Source organism: Canis lupus, chromosome 3, assembly GCF_048164855.1.
Source record: "Canis lupus baileyi chromosome 3, mCanLup2.hap1, whole genome shotgun sequence".
NCBI lineage: Eukaryota > Metazoa > Chordata > Mammalia > Carnivora > Canidae > Canis > Canis lupus.
Genome location: NC_132840.1, coordinates 61328200 through 61336709, shown reverse-complemented (window position 1 = coordinate 61336709; position 8510 = coordinate 61328200). Strand labels below are relative to the sequence as shown.

The 8510-nt window shown below is 38.2% G+C and overlaps 1 pseudogene; it reads left to right on the top strand.

Annotated features, from left to right (window-relative positions):
• The first annotated feature begins 323 nt into the window (after positions 1-323).
• Positions 324-1281, top strand: LOC140625070 (metallothionein-2 pseudogene; annotated as a pseudogene).
• The last annotated feature ends 7229 nt before the right edge of the window (positions 1282-8510 follow it).

Below are 8510 nucleotides of genomic sequence, written 5' to 3'. Positions count from 1 at the left end.
CTCTGTCATGAATGAATAAATAAAATCTTTTTTTTTTAATTTATCCCAGTTTGTTTTTGAGGCCTGACACTAAGGAGGCCTAATGGACACAAGATATTGGTCTTCATTTACACCCCTGAGGAGAGCAAGTATTCTTATGGCTTTCTTATTTGTTCTGGTAACTATTTTTCTGGTTGCTAGTTTTTCTGTCGTTGAATGCCTCTGTTTCATGATACTAGTTTTCCTTAAGAATCTTAGTATTCCTATTCTTTCAAGGATAAGTGTCCGTTTCCTTTAGCCTTCCTCTAGTTGCTATGCAGAGAGATGGAATTTGGAACTGGCCACCACATTGAGGCAGCCCCCTCATCTATCTTCTAGCCATGAGCATTCCTCTTCTCCCTCTCAGAGACCTAGAACTGCGCTCACTATTTGATGGGAAATCCCTCTGAAGCTCACTATTTAACTCAAGCATAGTTGTGTGGGTGGTGAGGATGATGATATCAAAAAGGCCCAATATTACCATCCCCTCTGAATGGATGTCTTCAAGAAATCCCATATAGATCTCCCTTAGACCCCCTCCTCTCCTGGGTATTCTTTGTATCTGCGTGGGGCTCACCCTCGGGACTCCTCTGGCCTTTTCTAAACAATTTACTAGAATAATTATCACCCAGTCAATTTCAGGCCATTTTCTGTTTGGTGTCTTTCAGGAATTTCTCATAGTATGGGTAACTCTATTTCTTATTTTTCCACATTAAAAAGGATTAATTCCTTTTTAAAATACCTCTTCTATCGTTTCTAAGAAGGCAAGGCAAAAGATGTTCAGTCTGCATATATGAATGAAAAGTTGAAGCAGTTTAGATAAAGAGTCATAAACACCAATGAAACACACCAAATATACTGATCTGGAAAGATGCCTGGGGTAGAGCTAGAAGTTTTGGGATTATCAGCATATAAAGGAAGTTATACAATGGGAATGCAGTACACAGTTTATATAGAGGAAGATGAATATGAGGTATTGAACCTGAATACATATATATATATATATATATATATATATATATATATATATATACTCCCACCGCTGTCCCCAGACTCCACTCCAGCCACTCTTCTTGCTATGGATCCCAACTGCTTCTGCGCTGTCAGTGGCTCCTGCACGTGTGCCGGTTCCTGCAAATGCAAAGAGTGCAGATGCACCTCCTGCAAGAAAAGCTGCTGCTCCTGCTGCCCTGTGGGGTGTGCCAAGTATGCCCAGGCTGCATCTGCACGGGTGCATCGGACAAGTGCAGCTGCTGTGCCTGATGTGCCTGATGTGCCTGATGTGCCTGATGTGGGGAGAGCCTGTTCCAGATGTAAATAGAGCGATGTGTACAAGCCTACAGTTTTTTTGGTGTTTTTTGTTTTGGGTCCAACTCTGACCCATTTGCTACTACATTCCTAGTTATTTTCCCTATAAAATAATATGTGAATTATAATAAAAGCTGTCAACTTAAAAAATAGAGATATAGAAATCTCTTTTTCTCTCTCTCTCTATATATATTAACACATTATTTTTCCCATGGCTATATATAGAGGGGGGGGAATGGGGCAGAGGGAGAGAAAGAGAATCTCAATCAGGCTCCATACTCAGCACAGAACCCAACATGGGGTTCGATCTCACAACCTTGAGATCATGACCTGACCCACAATCAAGAGTTGGATGCTTCATGGACTGCACCACCCAGATGCCCCATGAACCTGAGTATCACATTTCATGCGTGGATGATGGGAGACAAGATATTAAACAAACAGAGGAAGAGTCTAAAGAAAGAGCAGTGCTAGGAGAGAGTAGGCCTACATAATTTAAATTTAAAAATGTTATCCTGTTTAAATTCTAACCCCATTTCAATATGCACTCATTAAAAGAAAACCCATTTATCTGCAAAATTCCCATATGCATCATCTGCCTGTAAACTAATTTTGGATTTTATATTTTCAAGCAAGGGGCTATTTGCAGAGCCCAGAACAAGATACTGCTTCACTGATTAGATGGTCAGTAACGTTGATAATGATAATGACGATCACGGCCATGATACTGGAAAATTCTGAGCACATATTTTGGCCAGTATCGCTAATTTGTTGCTCTCTGTCTGTATCTTACATCTGGAATCTGGATATTCAGGAGTGAGTAGTTAATCAGGCTTGGATTTTATATTCAACCCCAGATGTATTTAAAGCTTTAGCTCAGATTGTTAAAAGCTGTTTTATCACAAATGACCTATACAGATTCTGGCAGAACCAACTAGGCTAACTTTACTGGGAAAGTTACATTTTTGAGGAGCTCACTACTGAATAATGTCTCAAGGGTCTCCAGGATACACACACTGCATCATATGCATGGGCACTCAAAAATAATTTTGATTCAAGATATAAGGATGGTAAAGAGTAGCCAGTATTTGCATTGATCTACATTGAAGGCTATCTTGAGAGTTTACTATGTCTAATTGCTTCATTTTGTTGTTGCTATTCAGCTAACTAAAAAATCAATAGTTTCTCCTATTTCTCACATTATTTTTCCCATGGCTATCTAGTTGTGACTTTAAACTGTTTCTGTCTTACATAAAAGATATCCATTGCCTGTGATATACTCAGTACTATGAGGCTCCTTGTAATAATGAAGTCGAATCTTTGTTCTGGTAAATTTTTGGCTTCACTTCTCTTTTGTTTCTCTTCTCTGTTTCAATGCCATGAGAACCCCGTTTGAAAAATAATTCAGGCAAAAATCTTAAAATTTAACCAGAGTAAAAATATTTCCATATCAACTTCCTTATCTGGCCTTATGTATGAACTATACAGACAATTTTATCTGTATAAACACAGGTTTTAAATATAGGAAATTCCCAATATACAAGTGCATTGTGTTTTCCAAGTTTGTTTACATGAGTACTATTTTGAACATGGAAGGTAATTCCCCACAGAAACAATAGTATATATAATAATACCCGTTTGAGGTTGTCTGACATATCACAGTTCTCAAAGTATCTCTACAACCATTTTTTTTTACCCATCTTGAGAGGAACCCCATAAGAATTTATGCGGGTATTGTTGTTTCCTTTATATAAATGATCAAAACCAGGCTTAAAGATTAAGGGGAAGTGGAACTACACCCCATAGGGAAGTGAGGTTAAACAGTCACCAGCCGGTGACCCCTACTGACCCTTCCCCCCCTCTTCATGGGAATGTTAATCTTATCTTTTGGAGGCCAGTATCAAGAAGAGCTCCAGTGGTCTAGACCAATCTGAGCTCAACCACCAACTCACACACATAGGGACTGACCATGGAGTATCTGACAGTTAACCTCTATCTCATTATAGTATTAAAGTCTCTGTCCAAGAAGATTTCATTAACACAGGATGCATATATAGGCATGTTTCCTAAGTACCTATGTATGACCTTATGTCCACCTCTGCATATGATGGCAAAACTCCCCTTTCTGAATATTCATCCTAACCACAAATTAAAGAAATCCACCCACCTCCAGTTAGGGAGTCACAGCTTTGAAAACTACTCCCTGTGATCTTATTTGCTGCAAATAAAATGTCCTTTGTGTGACAACTCCACCTGTGTCATTCCTACCTGTGACTCATCAAAGAGTGTTCATGTTAGTTCAGGTACAGAAACTCCTTTCTTCTTCTACCCACAGAACACTCTGACACCAAAAGTAGAGGTGTTTTCCCACACTGACCAATTTTCCAATTCTCCCAACACCAACTGGATGTTCTACGCATCAATTATGACACTAACTATCTGGAATTAGCATGAACTCCACAGTTTAAGGGCTCAGTCCCATAAGTCTGCCCCATCCCACTTCAGACACCAATACGGTTCCAAGTTGTCACCTGTGTTTCTGACTGGGACCTCGCATTAGCCCTCCTTAGGTTTGGTAATTTATTATAATGGTTCACAGAGCTCAGTGAAACACTTATGTTTACTGGTTTATTAGAAGCATATAGATGAAGATTTACACAAGGTGAAGTCCAGTAGGGTCCTGAACAAACTAGCTTCTGTCCCTGTGGAACTGGGGTGCAGCACACCATCATCCTGGTACATGGGTGTGTTCACCAATCTAGAATCTCTCTAAACTGCATACTTTAGGGATTTTTATGAAGATTTCGTCACATAGGCATAATTGACTGTGTACTCAATCTCCACCCATTCTCTTCTCCACAGAGGAAGCAGGATGGGCCTGAAAGTTCCAAACCTTAAACTTGGCTTGGTCTTTCTGGTGACTAGCCCCCATCTTGAAGCTGTCTAGGGACTCCCAGACACCAGTCATCACATTAGCATACAAAATGACACTCATCATTCTGGAGATTCCAAGGGTCTTAGGAGTTCTTGTGACAGGAACCAGGGTCAAAGACCAAATATTAGAACAAAAGATGTTTCCAGCATCCCTATTACTTAGGAAATTACAAGCATTTTAGAATCTCTGTATCAGGAAACACAGACAGAGACTATTTCTTGTGATATCATAAAATGCTGTGACTTGCCAAGGTTTTGGACCCGTGAATGGACAAGTAATAGGCAGCACTGGAGTTAGAACAGAGGATTTGGGGCTACTAGAGAAGGACTTCCACCACAATGTGTTACCCCATAAGTGTCAATTAAGTTACTTGGGATGTTTAAAGCTTTTTCGGCAAGTGTTATACATTTTCCTTGAATGATAGTAGGAAATGCTGGAATAGTACTAACTAAATTAAAACAAATAAGATATTTGGTATCTCTCCCTATTTCCTTCCTTATCCCTCTGATGTGTCACCTGCTCTGGGGGAGTCAAGTTGCCATATTGTGAGCAAGCTTATGGAGAGGCAAATGTAGAAGAAATAGGTCATCAGTCCCCTAGTGGACAAGAAACCAAAATCTGTGAATAACTACATGAGGGGAACCTTCAGCCTCAATTGAATCTTGAGATGACTAGAGTCCTGGCCTGCTTAACTACCCTGAAATGAGTTAACAGGTAACTCATCAACATGCACATTTCAAAAATACAAAAAAAAAAAAAAAAAAAAAGAAAAAAAAAAAACCTTTACATATATAAAGGAGAACTAAAAGGCAATAATTTACTATAATATAATGTGCATTTAAATGTGCAAATGCTCTTGCATGACCACCTTGAAGACATATTAAAATAGCCAAGTGCTTGAATCTCTATGTGACTTCAGAGGCAGATGACTGTAGTTGTGTGACCTCCTCAAATTCTATAAGAATTACCATTGGTGACACAATTTTCCAAAATAACAAACAACTCTTGGTATAATAACCCAAACACCACCTTCCCTTGAAATACAGAGAAGTTACATCCCTGGAATATAGTTACAGTATTATATTGAGTTTTGAAAATTTTGCTTAGATTGGTTATTATCTATTAATTTCATTTCAGAATTGTAAAGCAGGCATAAAAAGTAATTATTATAAAAAGAGGACATTAAGCCTCATAGGGCTGAGCACTGGTGTAAAGAATTATTATTAAAAAAAGACATTGCACCTAATAGGGCTGAGTACAAGCATAGAAAAAAAATGTAGTTAAAATGTTGAATCAACTTGGTAAGAAATTTTAAAAAAAGAAATCACCTCAGCGATTCAGTGCTAAATGTGGGGAAAATCCAGATTTCTATAGTGCAGGGAATTCCTGGGCAGCACTTATTGTTTCCTCTTAATACAAGCATTATACCCCTGCACTCCTGTGAGACATTGATTCTCTATAATCTGTGATGCCACAGCCCCAATGACTGTCCTCCAACCTCTTTCTTTATGACTTTGTAATTAGTCATGCTCCACTTCATTTTATAATACATTTTCTTTCTGCAGTTTTCTCTCCATGTCAACCAGAAGATTTAGTAATCCATATTCAAGCTAAAACAGAGGCTCCATGATGTTAATCCTTGACAAATTCTGGATGATTTCTAACATGGGGGAATCACAGGTCTGAAGTCAATACTTCAGACCACCCTTGGAGGACAACAAAGCAATTTCCTAGGATTGGAGTCATAATGGATTTGATCTTGATACAGTTACGTAGACTTCTGTGCTTTAGCATACACTAAATGATGATTTATGCATATCATCTCTGGTAATACTAAACATTATCAAGAAGTGAAGCTATATAAATGTCTTAGGATAATCCTATAGGCATTAACCAACTAAGAAATTGTAATCTCCACAATAATGATCACAACCTAAATAAAATGTGTGAGAAATTATATTGTATTAACAGCAGCAAAAAGACAGGAAGGAAGGAGAGATGAAAGAAAATTGGGAAGGGAAGAAGACACGGTATGTAATACACAGGAAATTGCTCTGAAAGGTTGATGACTCTGGTGGTTTTCCTATGGTCAATAGCGCTGAGTAGTGAAAACCCTGGGATCATTTGCAGAAAAGCCTCCTAGTCTTCAGAACCATATTGTATTGTAAACTTGTAAAACCTATACCCTGTATTCAAAAACAGAAAAATCAAAGCCATCTCTTATTACACACCATTGACTTTCCAGGATAATAACACCTTGCATTCTTTTTTGCTTTTAGGCTACTTTTCCTTGCCTGTAGCTCTTTTGACAGACAAAAATATTGAACTTGCCTTATTACCTTATACTGCTCCACATGCTCAGAGGTTATTAAGATTTTACTTTTACTCAGTTTTCTTTGTAGTCAATGCAGTATTCATGAAATTCTTTGTGAGCTCTTCATGTGGACTGTGAAACTGGGCCCAGGATAAGTCTTAGCAGTTCCTTTGCCCATCCCAAGCCAAGTCCCTCTTTTAGCCTCCAGAACGATAATCACAAAGTCTCCTGAGGCCATAACTCTTCCCTTGACAGTTCCATCAAATGATCCACCCTCCTTCATTTATTTTTTTTTCAGTTTATTTTTTTTTTTATTTTATTTTTTTATTGGTGTTAAATTTACTAACCTACAGAATAACCCTCCTTCATTTAAAACACAGTAGTGAGTAAGTGTAAAGGTCCTCGACTTCCTTCCCTCTTGTAGCTCAAAGTGTGGCTGTAGTTCTATCCATCTTCACCACCTTTGCTCTCATCTTGGTAAAGGGATTGCCTTACTGTGCTATAAGGTCAAGCCCTCTATCTGTACAATCTTACATCTATTCACTGCTATGTCCTGTGCAAGTATCCCTTGAATTATTTCCACTCTTATTCAATTTATTGCTCCCTGGTTCCTCTGTCTACAGACACACTCAAAATCTCCACTCCACCTCCAATTCTTCACTCCAGCATCGACATGATACTGTCCTCCTTTTGTAATTTTCATCACTTTCTGTTTTAAGAACATAATATGTCATTGACTCCACTTAATCTCTTCAATCTGCTCAAATTTACTTTTGTTCTTGACAACTGAAATGAAATTACTATAATACAGTCTTCTCACTTGCTTAACACTTTTATTCACTAACACTGCTGATGCCTCCTACTTAGTAGATTCTCGGTATAAATCTGCCAAATCAATTAAGTACCAAATTATTCTCAAAATTCTTAGCAAATTGTTCAAAGATGTCGATAATCAGTCCCAAATACCTTTCTAGTACCATCTCTTGCTATTTCATATGAGATATCATTTGGGTGCTTTGTTGTTGTTTTGTTTTTTTATCAAATTGATCATACTCTGAGCTCTGTGCCTGTGTCTCATTGATTTGTTCCTGGAAGAAATTTATCTTTCCCCTTGCCTATTAAATATTATACAGAAGCATAAGAAAACAGTGGTTAAGAACTAAGCACAGGATGTCAAATCACCTAAATCCAAACCTTACCATATTACGTACCATCTGTGTTAATTATTGTTACCTACATATTTTTCAAGGATCATTTGAAATGTCTTTCTTCATTATAATCACTGGGAGAGAAAAGAGCACTTCCTTCTGTCCCCACCCAGCATTCCAGGAGCTTTTGTCATCTTATGTCCTCATTACATTGGAAGTTCCTATAAGACTGGGACTGTGTCTCACTGATCCCCGTCTTCTCCCGTCTCTCCCATGGCCTCAAAGACAATGCTTTCCATTGTGTAATCACCACAGTCTTCCTGACAGGGGACATATTAGGCTCAGCTGGGTGTTGGCCAAGTGAATGGAAGCTAGGGGCAAAATCCAGGCTAGAAATTAATAGTTTCCTCCAGGTCTAGAGAGAAACAGGGAACAAATAGAAGTATCGCTTTGGACCAAAGATCATACTTTGGAAAAGCAAATCATTCTTCAAATGCACACAACGACGGGTAGATTAGATGAAGCTAAATATATGCCTACTTCAAAGTGGGGAGGTGTTAGAGTACCTCTTACCTGATGATATAGTCAAGATGATAGGAAATTGTAAACATTCAAGTCATGTGGTCTAAAAGGTTAACTGAAAGTCAAAAAAGGTACAAGGAAGGCAGGGAATATAATATCTGGTTACCAAATCTAGTAGCTTATATTGAGAAATAAGAGGCAAGGAAATAAGGCAAAAATGACTGAAGAGTCAGAGGGGTTAGTAAGTAGATTTGTAGAGAGACAT